Here is an 18465-nt window from a genome sequence, read left to right on the forward strand (position 1 = left end):
AGAAATTCCATCCCTCTCCACTTCCCCCTCTGTCCAGTTCGTCTTAACACGTACATGAGCACTTTTATTAGTTCCTTGTTTATTCTTCCAGAGATTATGCAAATGTAAACAAGTTCAAATATAGGATCTTTTTACATAAACAGTAGTAAATCACTATGTACTTTGCACTTTCGCCCAACAGTGAAAAGGTAGTCTTCACATTCTTTCTCATGACTGCATACTATTCCACTGTGTGGAGCTGCCAGATTTGTTTAACCAGTCTTCTGTAGAGAGGCATTTGAAGGTGTTGGAGACAAAATTTAAAAAATCTCCCACCAAACCCAAAAACCTCCCACAAAAGCAGAAAACATAGAAAACAGTTTGACTATTGAATATATGTTCAATATGATTGTGGTACACATCACAGACAGTCTGCTAGAGAGACTGCAGAGGTGGAAAGAAACTCCACCCTTTTATAAAACCCAACCTGTTAACATTACATCCAGGTTCTCAAATGACAACTTGTCCTCAAGAAAGAGAACTAGATAGTACGGTTGGTCATCCTGAACTCAGCTGGCATTTGGGGTGGCTGTATGTTAGCTAATTGTCCTTATCCACAGGAAAGAAGAATTCATATCTTTCTATGAAGATGGCATTGCAACTTGGAGCCAAACGTTCAAGTTAAGCTCCTCACCTGGCCCAGAGCATGGGTGAGGGGTGCGTGGCTTCCTGATATTTACATTGCAAACAGAGGGTTCCCCCATCCTTGATAAAAACATTCCTGGATAGTAAACTGACAAGAGGCTTATTCAGCTTTTTAAAAAGACTCATATACATGGGAAAAGGAGCCAAGAAAAAATTTACAAGTTTTCCAAAGTAAATGTTCTAAGAAAAAGGGGCAGGGATGTCTCTTTCCCTTTTTGGCACAAGGAAGAAATGTTTTTATTTGTTTTTGCCCTTCCAAGGGCATTTGGGTTGTTTCTAGTCATTCTGCCCACAAAAGATACTGGAACGGATGATGAGCACAAAGACCATCTCTCTGTACTGACGTGGGAAGATGCTGCAAGATTAATTACACACACAGGAAGCAGATGCAGAAGAGCAGGTAGCCTGCAGGGCTAGCCATACTAGTACATTCTGTCAAGGAAGAGGTGGGAGGGCAGTGACTTGGTATCTGGAAAAGGCACCTCCATCTGACAGCCCTCCCTGTGGTTTCGCTTCCACCCACCTCCTTGAGAGTCCTGTGACCTTGACAGCCTTTAAGTTTCCTTGCACAAGTCTGCTCTCCTTGGTCTCTTCCTCTGTACAATGGGGACAATAAAAGCCCCGCCCTTTCAGGGTTCTGGTGAGGATTAATTAGCTTCGCACCTGCAAACAGTGAGCGCTCAGTCATTTTCATTAAAAAGCTTCCACTTTGTGAGAATATCTTCTATAGACCCTGAATGCCCCTTAACCTCAGGCCTGCTCTGCAAGTCTGACCCAAGTCACATGATGTCTTTATGGTCCAACCAAGTCCGTTTCCCCGAAGAACGAGATCAGGACTCTGGACTCTGCCTAGGGTTGGCAGCGGGTGAGTATCCCTGAGGACGCCCCCTGATAGAATTAAGGTTATAGATCTTAAATAGGGTGGCTACTCTGGATTACTTGAATGGGCCCACTCTAAACACATAAGTCTTTAAAAAACAGAGAATCAGAAGAGATTCAGTGGGGACTCACATCGTGGTTCAGTGGCTGGGACTCTGCGCTTCCAATTCAGGGAGGTCCAGTTCCATCCCTGGTCAGGGAGCTAGATCTCACAGTCTGTAACTGAGTTCACATGTCATAACTACAAAAAAGAAGAAGAAAAGAAAAAAAATCCCACATGTCACAACAAAGGTCAAAGATCCTAAGAGCCACAACTAAGACTTGGTGCAACCAAATAAATAAATAAAAATAAACATTAAAAAAGAAGAGATTCAGTGAAAGAAATAAGAAAGATACAGCATCATACCCTTCAATAGGAAAAAACCCAAACAATCCTATTAAGAATGGACACAGGACCTGAGTATACGTTTTTCCAAAAAAGACATACAGATGACAAACAGGTACATGAAAAGGTGCTCAACATCACTAATCATTGTGTGCGTATGGTCAGTCATGTCCGACTTGTTGCAGCTCCATGGACTGTAGCTTGCCAGGCTCCTCTGTCCATGGGAGTCTCCAGGCAAGAACACCAGAGTGGGCTGCCATTTCCTACTCCAGGAGATCTTTCCGACCCAGGGATCAAACCCACATCTCTTGTGTCTCCTGCGTTGCCAGGTGGATTCTTTACCAATCGTGCCACATAGGAAGCCCAATCATTAGGGAAATGCAAATTAAAACCACAAGGCAATATATCATACAGCTGCTATCAAAAAGACAGGAGTTAAGTGTGGGTGTGTGGGAATGTGAAGAAAAGGCAAGCCTGCGTGCACTGTTGGTAGGTCTGTAAATTCACGCAACCACTACAGAAAACAGTATGGAGGTTCCTCGAAAAAATAAAAACAGAACTACTAGATGATCCTGCAATCCCACTTCTAGGTATATAACTGAAGGAAATAAAATAAATCTCAAAGAGATATCTGTACCTTCATGTTTATTGCAGCATTGTTTACAATAGCCAAAACATGGAAACAACCTGAGTGTCCATCGACAGATGACTAGATAAAGAAATGCATTATTATACACAATGGAATAATAATCGGCTTTTAAAAAAAATAAAGAAATCCTGCTATTTATGACAATATGGATGGACTTTGAGGGGCATTATGTTATGCGAAATAAGTCAGACAACGACAGTACTGTATATTCTCACTTATATGTGAAATCTTAAACTTGAACTATGTAGAAACAGAGCATTAGATTGGTGCAAAAGTAATTGTAGTTTTGCATTTTTGAACTTTGTCATTTGGTATTGGAATACATTCTTAAATGTGGTTATATAATGCATTTTTTTTTTTTGCTAATGGTTTATTACTTGCTATTTATTTTATACTTATTTTAGGCTAAGGGAATGACATTAAACAAAAAGCAAATTCAAGTGATTTTCTTATTTGAGTTCAAAATGGGCTGTAGGGCAGCAGAGAAAGCTCACAACGTGCACATTTGGCCCAGGAACTATTAATGAACATACAGCACAATGGCGGTTCAAGAAGTTTTGCAAAGGAGACGAGATCCTTGAAGATGAGGAGTGCGGTGGCTGGCGGTCGGAAGTTGACAACAACCAATCGAGAGCATCATCAAAGCTGATCCTCTTACAACTACATGAGAAGTTGCCGAAGAACTCAACGTTGACCGTTCTGTGGTTTTACGGCATTTGAAGCAAATTGAAAAGGTCAAAAAGCTCGACAAGTGGGTTCCTCATGACCTAACCGCAAATCGAAAAAATCATCATTTTGAAGTGTCATCTTCTCTTATTCTATACAACAACAAAGGACTGTTTCTCTATCAGATTGTGACATGTGGCGAAAAGTGGATTTTATATGACAACTGGCAATAACCAACTCAGTAATTAGACCAATAAGAATCTCCGAAGCACTTCCCAAAACCAATCTTGCACCAAAAGAAGGTCGTGGTCACTGTTTGGCAGTCTGCTGCTGGTCTGATCCACCTGATCCACTACAGCTTTGAGTCCCAGCGAAACCATTACATCTGAGCAAATTGATGAGATACACAGAAAACTGTAATGCCTGCAGCTCGCATTGGTCGACAGAAAGTGCCCAATTTTTCTCCACCACAATGCTCGACCACATGTCACACACCCAATGCTTCAAAAGTACAATGAATTGAGCTATGAAGTTTTGTTTCATCCACCATATTCATCTGACCTTTCGTTAACCAGCTATCACTTCTTCAAGCATCTCAACAACTTTTTTCAGGGAACATGCTTCCACCATCAGCAGGAGGCAAGAAATGCTTTCCAAGAGTTCATCAAATCCCGAAGCACAGATATTTGTGTTACAGGAATAAGCACAAAATTTAATGGTTCCTATTTTGATCTATAAAGATGTGTTTGAGCCTAGTTACAATGGTTTAAAATTCACAGCCTGAAACCTCAACTACATGCACCAACCTAATAGATTGGTGGTTGCCAGGGGCTGGAGGATGGAATAAATGTTAGTCAAAGGGTATGAAGTTCCAGTTACAAGATGAAAAAGTCCTGAAGAAGCAACGTATCGTCAACAATGGTACTGTATACTTGAGGACTTCCCTGGTTGTCCAGTGGTTAAGACTCCACACTTCCAATGCAGGGGACATAGTTTGATCCCTGGTTGGGGAATTAAGATCCCACATGCTGTGCAGCAAGGCAAAAAAACCCAAAACTGTATTATATGCTTGAACCTCAATAAAAGAGTGGATCTTAAGTATTATCACCACACACAAGATAGTAACTATTGGAGGTGATGAATGTGTTAACTAACCTTATTGAGGTAACCATTTTACAATATATACATGTATCAAGTCATCAGAGTCATACACCTTACACTTACACAGTGTTATATGTCAGTTGTGTCTCATTACAGCTGGAGAGAGAAAGGGAGGAAGGGGGAGGGGGGAAGGAAGGAACGAGGGAAGGGAAGAGAAAGGAAAATAAAAGAAAGAGAAAAGGAAAGAGGGAGAAAAAGAAGGAGGAGGAAGCAGGGAAAGAAGGAAGGAAGAGAAAGGAAAAAAGACCTGGCAGAAGTCAGAGAGATGCCAAGTGTCTTGGCTCTGAGATTCAGGAAAAACCTATATGCAAAGACCAAGAAGAGAGGCTCCGAGGAGCCAAGTACAGCCCTGGCTGACAGCCATCAAGGAAGCAGGAAGCTGTGACCACAAGGAACTTGATTCTGCTGACAACCTGAATGAGCACGGAAACGATTCTTCTCCTGTGTAAGGGCACAGCTCTGTGGACACTGTGATTTAGCTCTGTGAGACCTGTGTCCAACTTCTAACTTAAGAGTTGTGAGATAGTAAATTGGCATCATTTTAAGCTGCTGCTTAAGGTAACCAAGCAGCAACAGAAAACAGATCCAGTGGTATGCCCTCTTGCATCCTCACAGACTCTTTAAGTTTATAAGGTGCATGTATGTTTCTTATGACATCCTTTATAAAACAGCCCCCAGAATCCGACATCACACGGCAGATGTGAAAGCAGAGGTCCAGATGGAGGAATGAATGAGCCAGAGTTCCCCAGAAAACGGGCTGCAAAGTCAGGGCACAGACCCTGGCTCTGAATCCAGGGTTCTTTCTAATGAGCTGTTGGTTTAAATACTGAGGTACCATACTTCAGATTTATCCTGGAGGAAGGTGGTCCCAGGAACTTGGAAACATAATATCAGGACTGCTCTGAGGAGAGACCTGTGAAGTCATCCAAAACGGGATTGGTCATCAATGGAATCCCCGAAAAGGAAGTGTTCAGCCCCCCACCAATGTCCACCACAGTGACCTGTGCTTCCCGCTGCCGCCCTTCCTGGTGGGCCAGATGTCAGGGCACAGGGCCATTCCTGCGGTCATCTGCCACAGGTCTCCCCAAGCCCTGGGCTCTTCCTGAGTCTTTACTGATTTAATTCTCACAGAAGCACTACGAAATACGTCCTGTTATTATCGGTTCTATTTTGCAAATGAAGAAACTGAGGCACAGAAACGTTAAGTATCTTATGTGAAGTCACACAGCCGGTGACTGGGGGAACCAATACTTGAACCCAGAATGCCTAGGTTCTGTATTACATCGTCTTTCTGCATCAGAGACATGAGTCTCAAAGCATGCGAGCCAGACCAGAAAACCTTGGCTTCAGACAAGGGAACTGGGCCACAGAGAGATACACCGCCTTCTTGGTTCATTGTCATTGTCATCTGGTTTGAAATAGAAACGGAAAACTCCAGTCCACCCCTTGGCCTCAACTCCATCGCTCCACAGGACACACACACACACACACACACACACACACACACACACACACACACACAGACTCCTCTGGAAGTGAAATGAAGAGACGAGAAATTAGTGCTTTTGTAGGCAGAATATGCAGAGACTAGTGCTATCCCTTTAAGAATGAGTAGCTGAGGCCCTGGAACTTGCCAGAGCTGTGTATCACGTACATCAAGTTGTGTATCATGTATTACAATTCTGGTTTTGCAATGGCATGATCTTGCCTGATTCACTTCATGATGTTTATAGAGGTAAAACCTGGGGGAAGATGTGAGACATATAGAAAACATAAAGTAAAATGGCAGATGTAACTTTAGTTCTGATTGGACAAAAATACCACGCTCTAACAGGAGACACATTCTAGATTCAAAGATACAGATAGGTTGAGAGTTAAAGGATGAAAAAAAATATATATATATATATCATGCAAACAGCAATATCAGACGGTCAATCCATCAGGATGATATAAAAACTATAAATATATATGCACCCAGAATATATGAATTATAACAACAGAGCCCCAAAATATATGAAGCAAAAATGGACAGAATTAAAAAGAGAAATAGACAATTCAATAATAATAAGTGGGCCCTTTAATACCCCACTTTCAATAATGGATAGACAACTAGGCAGAAGATCAACAAGGAAATAGAAGACTTGGACAACACTATAAACCACTAGATCTAAAAGACATTTGTAGAATATTCCACCCCAAAACAGCAGAATACATTTTTCTCAAATGCACATGCGAAATTCTCTAGGATAGACAATATGTCAGGCTACAAGATGAATCTCAACAAATTTTTAAAAATTGAAATCACACAAATAGCTCCTTTTACCACCAACTCTAAGAAGTCTGTGGAATGGTTCTATGTGAAGATTTAGCCAGAGGATTTCACGGTGGCTGTTTGAAAGCTGAAAGCTTCTAGAAAACTTTAGGGCATCTATCTAAGCATTACCTCACGTCACGCTATAGTGAGCATTAAATTAGTTAACACTTGAGAAGCACTTACAAAAGTGTCTGGCATGTAGTAAGCATGTGATAAATTTTAGATGTTATAATTCTCAAAATAATACTATGGGGCAAGCTTCAATATTTCCCCTGTTTTGCAGCTGAGGAGATAGAGACTCAGAGATGCACAGTAAGTTGCCTAAGGTCACACAGCAAATAAGCAGGGCTCCCAGATCAGAAGTTAGTTAGACTTTAAAGCCCCATACGAACGCAGAGGGGCAGGTCTCAAGACTTTCATCACCATGTTGTTTTCAGTAGCTTAAAATTAGAAACTGCAGAGGTCCACCAACAGAGCTGTTCTGTAAACCGGCACTCCCAATCAGGCAGTGCTTTGCGCTGGTTACAAGAAACGAGGCCACCCTCTACGTAGGGACATGGAAACATCCCCACGGCATTTCATTCAGTAAAAAAGAACAACTGAAGAAAAGTTCCATAGCCCACAGGAAGCAAAGTCAAATCTTCTATAAAATCTAAGTTTGTATGTGTGTGTGACCTATGAAGGCTCCTATGAACAAATGAAGGTGATTTAAACAATAGGATCTATTTACAGGATGCTTCTTTCTTTAGACTTTTCTTTTTGTAGAGTTTTGAAATAACACATGCTCAAACAAAAAAATATCAGAGTACAGCAAATTGTCAAGAAGAAAAAAGAAATCATCAGAAATCACTTCCTCCAGAATTAATTAGGCTAACATTTTGGTATCTATCTTTTCAAGTCCTCTTTCTGTGTGACTGACTGTGAGTGTGTGTGAGTGAGTCTGTGTATATATATGTATATATATATATGGTTTTTCCAGTAGTCATGTATGGATGTGAGCGTTGGACTATAAAGAAAGCTAAGCACTGAAGAATTGATGCTTTTGAACTGTGGTGCTGGAGAAGACTCTTGAGAGTCCCTTGCACAGCAAGGAGATCAAACCAGTCAATTCTAAAGGAAATCAGTCCTGAATATTCATTGGAAGAACCGATGCTGAAGCTAAAGTTCCAATACTTTGGCCACCTGATGCGAGGAACTGACTCATTGGAAAAGACCCTGATGCTGGGAAAGATTGAAGGCAGGAGAAGAAGGGGACAACAGAAGATGAGATGGTTGGATGGCATCACCAACTCGATGGACATGAGTTTGAGCAAGCTCCGGGAGTTGGTGTTGGACAGAGAAGCCTGACGTGCTGCAGTCCATGGGGTTGCAAAGAGTCGGAACCAACTGAGCAACTGAACTGAACTGATATGTATGTGTGTATATATATATATATATATATATATATAAAATATGCTTACATAAGGAGAAACATACATATACAAATCTCTGGAGCAGGAATTGGCAACCCACTCCAGTATTCTTGCCTGGAGAATTTCATGGACAGAGAAGCCTGGCAGGCTACAGTCCATGGGATCGCAAAGGGTCAGACACGACTGAGCGACCAACACACACATATATACAAATATGAGAATTCCATTGTGTAACAAAATGTCCCCCACATTATAGAAGCTTAAGAAACATAGAAGTGTATTTCTCTATCACATTAAATCTGGATTCCAGGCAGAGTGTTTGCTCCACAATCATCATGGTTTCAGCCTCCTTCTATTTTCTTGCTGTATTACTCTCAACCTGTGGCCTCCCTTCAAATGGGTAGCACGACTGTCAAGTGTGTGGGCTCTGGTCCTAGACTTCCTGGTCTCAAGTCCAGGCTCGACCATCTACTAGCTGTGTGATCTTGGGTTAGTCACTTAACCTCTCAGCTCCTCAGTTAACTCAACTGTCATAATGCTGCTTCATAGTGTTACTGGGAGGATGATGTGAGTTAATGCAGATAAAGGTCTCAGAACAGTGCCTGCTCAATAAATGTTAGCTGTTTTTATTATGTAACTTCAGAAAGGCAACTGTGTGTCCAGAAAGAGAGAGAGGGAAGGGAGGATGCCTACACTGTACACAGTGGGGGCGGTTCTGCCTGGACATGAGCCCAGCTGTGAGCAAGATGCTGGGGGCGTGGACAGAATCCCACACAGCTGAGCGAGAGCGAATCTAAAATTATAGTGTGCAAACCAATGTAATGGCTACCACACTCCGCCACTCTTTATGTTCAGTGTATTTATTACTGCAAAGGACTCTATTCAGAAAACTGCCAATGCCTTATTTTATGAGAGATTGAAAGGATTTTTCAGTGTTTTTTTAAAATGTGTTTACTTTTAATTTTCTCCTCACCCACGTTAAATGCTCTCCCCCGCAGTAACTATGTTTTCAAAATGATAAGGGCTGGAACAAATGCTGGGGACTTTCCAAAGGTAGTTGAGCTGATGGTTGGGGAAGCCAGAGAGAGACTCCACCTTGAGGACTCACAGTCCACTGCTCTTTCTCCTTCGATCCGAGCCCCGGGAGACAGCCATGACATTCTCCCAAGGACCCCCGACCTCGGCTCCGGCTCCTTCATGAGTGGAGGCGAGGGAAAGTCCACATGCAGAACTTGAACACACTCTAGAAGGGTGTTTGGAGTGAGGAGAAAGGGGATATGGATTCGAATCCCACCCAGCTTCACAGCTGGCTCTGCGTGACCTCCCTGAGGTTGCTGCATGAAGGTGACACGCTAGAGGTTGACACCTACGTCGACGTATGTTTGCGTGCACACAGTTAAGAGCTCCAGTTTATTCCCTTCCCGCCGTGTAGACAGGGAACCCTGGATGCAATGTAGCTTTGCGCCAGCAGGTGGCGCTGCAACCCAAGAAGCAGGAGAAAGGGTAAGAAAAGGGTCTGTCTCGAGGGTTAATCAGTTGGGGTCCTGCTGACCGCAGGGCGGCGGCGGGGGCTCATCCAGAGGGAAGGTGTCCGCACGAGTGCCTGCCACGCCCACACGGGCAGACACACCCAGCATCTCGAGTAAGTGCCTAACCAACAACCAACCTTACATGAGAAAGAGGCCTTCCCGTATGAGATCTCCTTGAATTCTCACAAGGATTGGAGGATTGGAAGGACTGATGTTGAAGCTGAGACTCCAATATTTTGGCCACCTGATACGAAGAGCTGACCCATTTGAAAAGACCCTGATGTTGGGAAAGATTGAAGGCAGGAGGAGAAGGGGACGACAGAGGATGAGATGGTTAGAAGGCATCACCGACTCAGTGGACATGAGTTTGGATAGACTCTGGGAGTTGGTGATGGACAGGGAGGCCTGGCGTGCTGCGGTTCATGGGGTCGCTAAGAGTCAGACACGACTGAGTGACTGAACTGAACTGAACTGAATCTTCACAACTGCCCTATGGATAGTGCCAATGCGATCCCATTTTACAGGTGAGAAAACTGAGCCCAGAGAGGCAAAGTGAGCTGTGCTAGGTCGGAGAGCAAGTCCATGGCAGAGCAGGGATTTCAGCTATGCCCATAATAATATTAACAGCCAACCCTAGCAGAGCAGAAAATGTTCTGTTGGAACAGCTAACACTGTTTCAAGGCCTTCTGTACACATTAACTCAATAAACCATAACAGCCCTATGAAGTAGGTATTAGCATTTTCAGTTTCAGGTTACAAAGGAGAAGATGAAGGCACTGAGAGGTTGGGCAACTTGCCCAAGGTCACTCAGCCAGCGCATAAGAGCTGAGATTTTTAATTCCAGTGGCTCTGCTCTAAACTACTGCACTCCTTGGCCTTCTGAGGAAGGTATATGGGATGCATGGACACACCCCTTCTTGTGCTCACATGCTCAGCCAGGGTGGCTCCAAACTACTGAGTGCAAGGTCCCTCGGTGCTATGAAGGGAACAGAACCACAACACACCCCTCACTTGGCCCTGACACCACCCTCTCTGTCTGGCCATGTCAGGAGCCACTCCCCTGTGGGGAGGAGAGGAGACATCCCCTGGGAAGGCCCCTGCTAAATGCTGCCATTTCCCCCAAGGGAGTCTCCTACTTGAAGTCTTCCTGCAGCCCCCAGATGTCATGAGGTCACCCCTCCTGTCACAGCCCCACTTAGGCATGAAGGCAGGATCTCTCGGGCCGCCTAGGCAGTCCAGGAAGGAGTGAAGCAGGGAGACCAGTGCAGAGGCCGTGGCAATGGCCCAGGTGGTGATTGTGGAAGTGGAAGGAAGGACTTGGACTCTGGATATATTTTGAAGGATGAGCCCACAGAATTTGATGAATTTGATGTGTGGGTGTGAAAGAAATTGTTATGATATGTAATAAAATACATGACATACATTTGGTGAGAAGGTATTCGTTATCAAGCGCTGCACAGCAAACGAACTCAAAACTCAGTGGCTTAGGATGACAATAAACATTTATTATCTCAAACCGTTTCTGTGGGTCAGGAATTCAGGAGTGGCTTAGCTGGGTGGCTCTGGCTCAGAATTTTTCATGAGGCCGCAGTCATCTGAAGGCTTCGTGGGGCTGGAGAAGTCATACCCAAGGCAGATGGCTCACATGATGCAGGTTGTAACGGAAGAACCCTAGTTCCTCTCCATGGGCAGCTTGAGTGTCCTCATGACAAGATGGCCGCCGGCCCCCAGTCAGTGACCAAGTGAACAAAACGAAAGATGCCGTGCCTTTTATGGCCTCACCCAGGAGTCACCCTCTCATTCCTGCACTACCTGTTGGCTTCATAAGGCAGCCATCAGGGCATGAACAGCAGCAGGCATGGGTCCCTGGGCGCCATCTTGGAGCTGGCTCCCACGTTAGAGGAGAATTGTTCTCCTTTTTTTTTTTTGTCTTATTTTTAAAAATTTTGGTAAAATATATACAACATAGAAGTTACCATTTTAAGTATACAGTTCAGTGGCACTAAGCACATTTCCATTGGTGTGCAACCCACACTACCAGTTATCTGCAAAACTTTATCATCTTTCCAAACTGAAATTCTGTACCTGATCAACTACAATGCCCCATTTCCCCTTCCCCCGAGTTCCTAGCAACCACGATTCTACTTTTTATCTCTATGATTTTGATTACTCTAGGTAGCTCACATAAGTGAAATTATGTTTGTCCTTTTATGTAACACATTTCCGTCAGCATAGCATCGTCAATGTTCACCTATATTCCAGCGTATGTCAGAAATTCCTTCCTTTTTAAGGCTGAATAACATTCCATTATATATACCACATTTTGTTTATCCATTTATCTGTCAATGGACGCTGGAAATGCTGCCACCTTTTGGCTGTTTCGAATAACGCTGCTGTGAACACGGGCGTACAAATATCTGCTCAAGTCTCTGCTTCCAGTCCTCTAGCTATGTACCTGGAAGTGTAATTGCTGGATCATATGGTAATCAGGAAGACACCCTCGAGAAGGAAATGGCTACCCACTCCAGTATTCTTCCCTGGAAAATCCCACGGACAGAGGAGCCTGGCGGGCTACAGTCTGTGGGATGGCAAAGAGGTGGACACTTGAGTGACTAGCACTTTCACTTTCATGGCAGTTTTATGTTTATATTTTTGAGGAACTGCTATGCTCTTTTCCACAACAGCTGCACCATTTTGTATTCCAACCAGCAGTGAACAAGGATTATATTTTCTCCATATCCTCACCAACACTTACTCTTTTCTGTGTGTTTTTTAAACAATAACCATCCTAATGGGTGTGACATGCTCTCTCATTAATTGTGATTTTGATTTGCATTCCCTTAATGATCACTGGGCTTCCCAGGTGTTGCTAGTGATAAAGAACCTGTCTGGCAGGGCAGGAGACTTAAGAGATGCAGGTTTGATCCCTGGGTCAGGAAGATCGCCTGGAGAGGGCATGGCAATCCCCTCCAGTGTTCTGGCCTGGAGAATCCCATGGACAGAGGAGGCTACTGGGCTACGGTCCATAGGGTCGCAAAGAGACACAACTGAAGCGACTGAGCACGCATGCAATGATGACTAGTGTTGAGCACCTTTTTATTGGCTTATTGACCATTTGTATATTTTCTTTGCAAAAATGTCGACTCCATTTTTTTCATCGAGTTGTTTGGTTTTTTGTTGTTGTCTTGCCCTTTCTTGGCAAATACATACCCTGCAAGCAGCAGCAAATCACCCATTTTGGCTCTGCCTGTTTTCACTCAACTTCAGTTTCTGCCAAGCCTCGACCTATGGATGCTGTGGGGAGCATAACTCAAAGTTACCTGCCCTGTGGAGCTCACTCCATGGGGAACCGGGCGCTAATGAGAGGTCAGCTGGTGATAGAGAAGCTTTTATTTCAGGGGACAGCAACGGGCAGTCCCAGGCCCCTTTCAGCCTTTGTGCCTGGCATGTCAGCTCCTCACAATGTGTTCTAAAAGTCTGAAAGAGTTTCCAGTATTTTTAAAAATTGAAAGACTACATCAAAATGTAGATTTACTGCTACTTGGGAAAAATTGAAAGCTGTGACCACTGGGCCTGTCTTGCCCACTAGCCGACATCACCTGGATTGAAGTGCCAGCCCCCCCGCCCCTCCCAACCCCGTGCCTACAGTGTTGGCTGCTGACGGCTCGTATCCAGGAGCAGTCACTCCAAAGACTGGTCAGTGCAGAGCACAGTGGTCTGACCTGCCTGTCGCAGATCATGACATCTCTGAAGGCCTGTGCCCACTCCAGAGCTCCTGATGAAACTGCCCAAGGCCTCCTCTGTTGCAACTGCCTCAATATCTAAAGAGCGTTCCCTGGGAAACCACCTGCTCACAAATCTCCATCTCACAGTCTGTTTCCTGGGGACCCTGACCTTCCAGAAGGATATGTGCTTGCCCGCTCCCCAAAGCCCTGGCCTAGCCCACCAGGCACTTGAGTTCTCCAGCCTTGGTTATGTCCTGGCCTCCCCATAGTAATAACAAAAGGAGGACCTAACGCTTCTGAGGCAGAGACCACATGCTTATGTTATAAGCATTATTCCCAGCATTTAATGCCCACAACAACCTCACAACCCTGTGATCACTACATACTTATTGAAAGTCCAATTAAAAAAAAAAACTGACAATACTAAGTGCTGGTAGGAATGCCAAATGGTACAGTCAAGTTGGAAAACAGTTTGTCAGTTTCTTATAGAACTATAAATACAGTTGTAATATGATCCACTAATCACACTCCTAGATATATACCCTAGAGGAATGGGCTCATGTCCACTCAAAGGCCTGCATGCACATGTTCATAGCAGCCTTATTTATCATAATCACCAGTAATTGGAACAGGCCCAAATGCCTTTCAACTGGTGAATGAGAAATAAGTGGTGGTGTATCCATACAATGAAATACTACTTGGCAATAAAAAGGAACAGACTTCTGACAAATGGAACCACATGGGTGAATCTCAAATGTATTATGTTGAGTGAAAGAAACCAGACTCAAAGGGCTACATACGGTAGGATTCCATTTATCCAACATTCTTGCAAAGGCAAAACTCTACAGAAAATAGGTCATGGTTGTTGGGTGTATTCATTTCCTAGAACTACTGTAACAACGTACCACAAACTGGGTGGCTTAAAACAACAGAAACTGGTTCTCCTATAGCTCCAGGGCCAGAAGTCTGAAATGAAGGTGTTGGCAAGGCTGCACGCCCTCAGAAGTTTCCCAAGGACAAGCTGTTCCCTGCCTCTTCCAGCTTCTGTGGCTCTCTCCTTGGCTTGAGGCCACATCACTCCAATCTCTGCTTCTGTGGTCACATCAGCTCCTCCTCTGCATGTTTGCCTCTCTCTTATAAGGGATGTGATGGCATTTAGGGTCTGCCTGAATAATGTAGGGCAATCTTCAATTCAAGATCCCTAATTTAATCACATCTACAAAGATTTTTTTTCCAAGTAAGGTAACATATATGAAATTCAGGGTTAGAACTCAGCACTTTTGGGGGCGCCCTTATTCAACCTATTGTACCAGGGATTGAGGGAAAAGAAATGAACTACAAAGGGGCATGAGGGAATGTGGGGGTGATGGAAATGTTCTATATATCAATTGTGGTGACAGCCGCCTAACTTACACGTGTGTCATGCCTCCGGTGGAACTGGGGATGAAGGAGGCAGGCTTGGCACTGAGACTGTTCTCAAGATAGTCAATGCACTATTTATTATTTGGGGAGAAAAATGAGGTAAGGTGGGGGATTCTGTGTTCCACTGCTAATAATTAAGCACAAAAAGTTTGAAAATGACGGGAATGGATGAGCTTCCCGCCAGCAATGACATTTCACGATTCTCCAGTTCTTTGGCTTTCAGACTCCTTCCTTGAATTTCACAAGGCTGAAGATGCTGCCCACTCTGGAGCCAAGAGGGCAGTTGTCTGGGATGCAAGAGCTGGGTGGAGGCAGGGAGAAGATGCTAGGGCTGGATGGAAATAATAGCAGGGGGAGGGTTCTGACCCCTCTCCCCACAGAGCACTCACACCCTTTCTCTGGGGACAAGGCCTCTGTCCCCTCCATTCACTCACCCCAGCTGATACCACAACCCCCCCACCAGAGCCCCCCATGCCCACCTCCTCTCATTGTCTGAAGGGCTCAGATGGAGAGGCAGCCCATTAACCCCTTCCTGGCCTCATTGCTTCACTCCGCAGCTGTCACACCCGCAGCCTAAGGCCTGAGCAGGAAAGAGGACCCGATAGTTAATCACAATTACCACGCAGAGTGTCAGCTGTGAGGCTGGCCTCCTCCATCGACTGCCAGCCGGCCCAACCCGGGACAACCTGCACCAGCCACACAGTAGATTCTAAGACCCACAGAGGCAAAGAGAAGACAGTCTCTTCCTAGTTCATCTCTGGGGACTTCCCCAAAGACCTTGGCAAGGTGTCCTCCATGGTCAGGGCTGGAGCCAGTAGCCTACAAAAGCCCCAAGCTCGTCCCCTGCCCCCAGCACCTGATCATCACATGGTGGACTCCTCATCTAGAAATCTAGAAATATCACCTCCTCCAAGAGGCCTTCCTTGAGCATCCTGGCTGTTATGGGGCTGCTGCTCCCAGTCAGCTCTCTGTACATGCCCTGTTTACGAGCTGCTTTATTTTTCCAAAGCACTGTCACTACCTAGGATTGTCTCAGGTGTTGATTGGTTTAGCGTGAATATTAGTTTCCTGGGGCTGAAGTAAGAAATTACCACAAACTAGATGGCTTAAGGCAACAGAAATTTATTCTCTCACAGTTCTGAACACTTGAAATCCAATATCATGGTGTCAGCAAGGCCATGCTCTTTCTAAAGGCTCCAGGGAAGGAAAAAGATGCTTCTTTGCTCTCCCAGCTGTGGGGAGTTGCCTGCAATCCTTGGTGTCCCTTGGCTTGTAACCATATCACTCTATCTCAACCTCCATCTTCATATGGCCTTCTTCCCTCTGTGTCTGTACCCAAATTTCCTTCTTCTTATAAGGACGTGAGTCATTGGATTAGGGCTCACCCTAATCCAGTGTGACCTCATACTTGATTTCATCTGCAAAGACCCTATTTCCAAAGGAGGTTATCTTCACAAGGGCCAGGGGTCAGGATTTCAGATCACACAATGCCAAGAAATGTGTCTTCTCTACATGTCCAAAGAGAGCAGGGCTGTGTTGGCCTTGTCATGGGACAGATCCTCTATGCAGCTATCAGTTGATTTCAAAACATCACATTTATCAAGGCCTCTGCCCCAGGCCAGCAGCTCTAATGCAGTCTCTGGCAGGAGAAGCCTGCTGTCTAGAGGGAAACAGACATGGAAGCAGGTTCCTATCCATCTCCAGGAACCCTGCAGTCCAGCTCGCAGTAAACACCCAGTACACATGGCGGTCTGGACAGATGAGGAAGAAGGGAGGACCATGGAGGCTAGAGCAACCCACTCAGACTGGGGACTGGTGAGAACTTCACCAAGCAGCCAACCCTTGCAGGAAAGTGTGGCTGAGGTAAGAGCACAGGCACACAGGACTGAGAGAGCCCTGGCATTGAGCTGTCAGCAGGTAGGTGACAAGTACCTGGAAGGATGCTGCCTGGATGAGGCCGGACAAGGCAGAAACAGCTCAGAGTCTGAACTTTGCCCCAATGGTGTTGGGGAATCACTAAAGGATTTAAAGCAGGGACGTGTTGATGTCAGGGCTTCCCCGGTAGCTCAGCGGTAAAGAATCCGCCTGTAATGCAGGAGCCACAGGAGACATGGGTTTGATCCCTGGCTTGGGAAGATCCCGTGGAGAAGGGAAATGGCAACCCACGCCACTATTCATGCCTGGAGAATCCCATGGACAGAGTAGCCTGGCAGGCTACAGTCAATGGGGTCACAAAGAGTCAGACATGACTGAGCACATGTTGATGTCAAATTTGCATGTAACTGATCTCTTCATTTTTAATTTTTATTTAGGTAATATATTCAGCTATATAAGAGCTGAATTAAGAGTCAACAGGTGTAATAGGACATGGCAAAGATATTAAGAGTCAACAGGTGTAACAGGATGTGGCAAAGAAGTCTCCTTCTTCCCCATCCGGTTCCCACCCTGTAGGCAGCCACTGTTACCAGCCTCTCCCAGAGACAGTCCATGCAGATACAGGCAAGTTTCTTTCCTTTTTAAACATAAAGGACACATAATTTACACACTGTTCTGCACCTTGCCTTTTAAAGGAGAAAAGGCATCATTTAATACAGTGAAATGTATCTGTGTAAACAATATGCAATCATGAAACAAAACATTTCCAGCACCCCAAGAAGTTCTTTCACGTCCCTTCCCAGTCACTCCCTCCCCATGGCCTAGAGGAAGTCACTGATCTAATTTCTATCACCATCAATTGATTTATTTCAATTGTTCTAGAATTTCATATCAATAACATCATTAAGGCAAGTAATTTTCTTGTGTCCATCTTGGTTTTGCTCAGCTGTGTTCTGAGATTCTTCCAGGTTGTTGCACGTATCACTAGCTCACTCACTGGTGCCACAGTGTCGCATCCCACAATGTGGAGTCACTAGTTTGCTTAATCATCCCCTGGTTGACGGACACTAAGCTGCCTCCACTTATTGTCTATTACAAATGAAACTTATGGATGTTTGTGGACCAGTCCTTGTGGGAACATATGTTTCTTTGAGGCAAAAACCCAAGGGCAAAGTTGCTGGGTCATAGGGTAGGTGTATGTTTAACTTGATAAGAAACTGCCAAACTGTTTTCCAAGGTGGAATACCTGAAATGCTGTTTCATGTCAGTGTACCATGAATGTCATTTGTGTTTATGGCTGCGTAGTGCTCCAGTGCCTGGATGTCACCAAATGTGTTTAACCAGTCCCCTAGTAAGGTTGTTTCCAGTCCTTTGCTGTTACAGACAATGCTGCTGTGAATAACCTTTGTAGGTATGTCATGTGTCACATGGGTGAGTGCACCTGTAGGACACACTCCTTGAAGTGACAGAGACTAATGGTTCTAATAAGCCTCCACTATCCAGGCTTCACTTCTTCCTTTGAGACAGAACCTACTGTTTTCATCTGGATACAGGATGCCTGGAACACACACTGTGTTTCTCAGCCTGTTTTGTAGCTTACTGTGGCCATGCAATCAAGTTTTGGTCTATGAAATATAAGCAGAAGGATCACATGTGACTTCCAGAAAGGGTCTTTAAAGGGACTTGACCTCTTTCGAATGAGGAGAAGTCTCTCCCTCTAGGATGCAGATGTGATGGCTTGTGTGTGAGCAACCATTCTGGGCC

At 44.7% G+C, this 18465-nt stretch overlaps 1 long non-coding RNA gene across 2 annotated transcripts in view; it reads right to left on the reverse strand.

Annotated features, from left to right (window-relative positions):
- Positions 1–59: 59 nt before the first annotated feature.
- The window catches only part of LOC145533390 (uncharacterized), a 92817-nt gene continuing 74411 nt past the window's right edge, over positions 60–18465 (reverse strand). For both annotated transcript variants that reach the window (XR_014074042.1, XR_014074041.1), the window contains exons 3-4: positions 1696–1804; positions 60–1347 (exon numbers count right to left, since the gene is read on the reverse strand). This is a non-coding gene — a long non-coding RNA (uncharacterized LOC145533390). The remainder of the gene's footprint in view (positions 1348–1695; positions 1805–18465) is intronic.

This window comes from Giraffa tippelskirchi, chromosome 13 (genome assembly GCF_054371585.1).
Source record: "Giraffa tippelskirchi isolate mGirTip1 chromosome 13, T2T-mGirTip1v1.2.pri, whole genome shotgun sequence".
Taxonomy (NCBI): domain Eukaryota; kingdom Metazoa; phylum Chordata; class Mammalia; order Artiodactyla; family Giraffidae; genus Giraffa; species Giraffa tippelskirchi.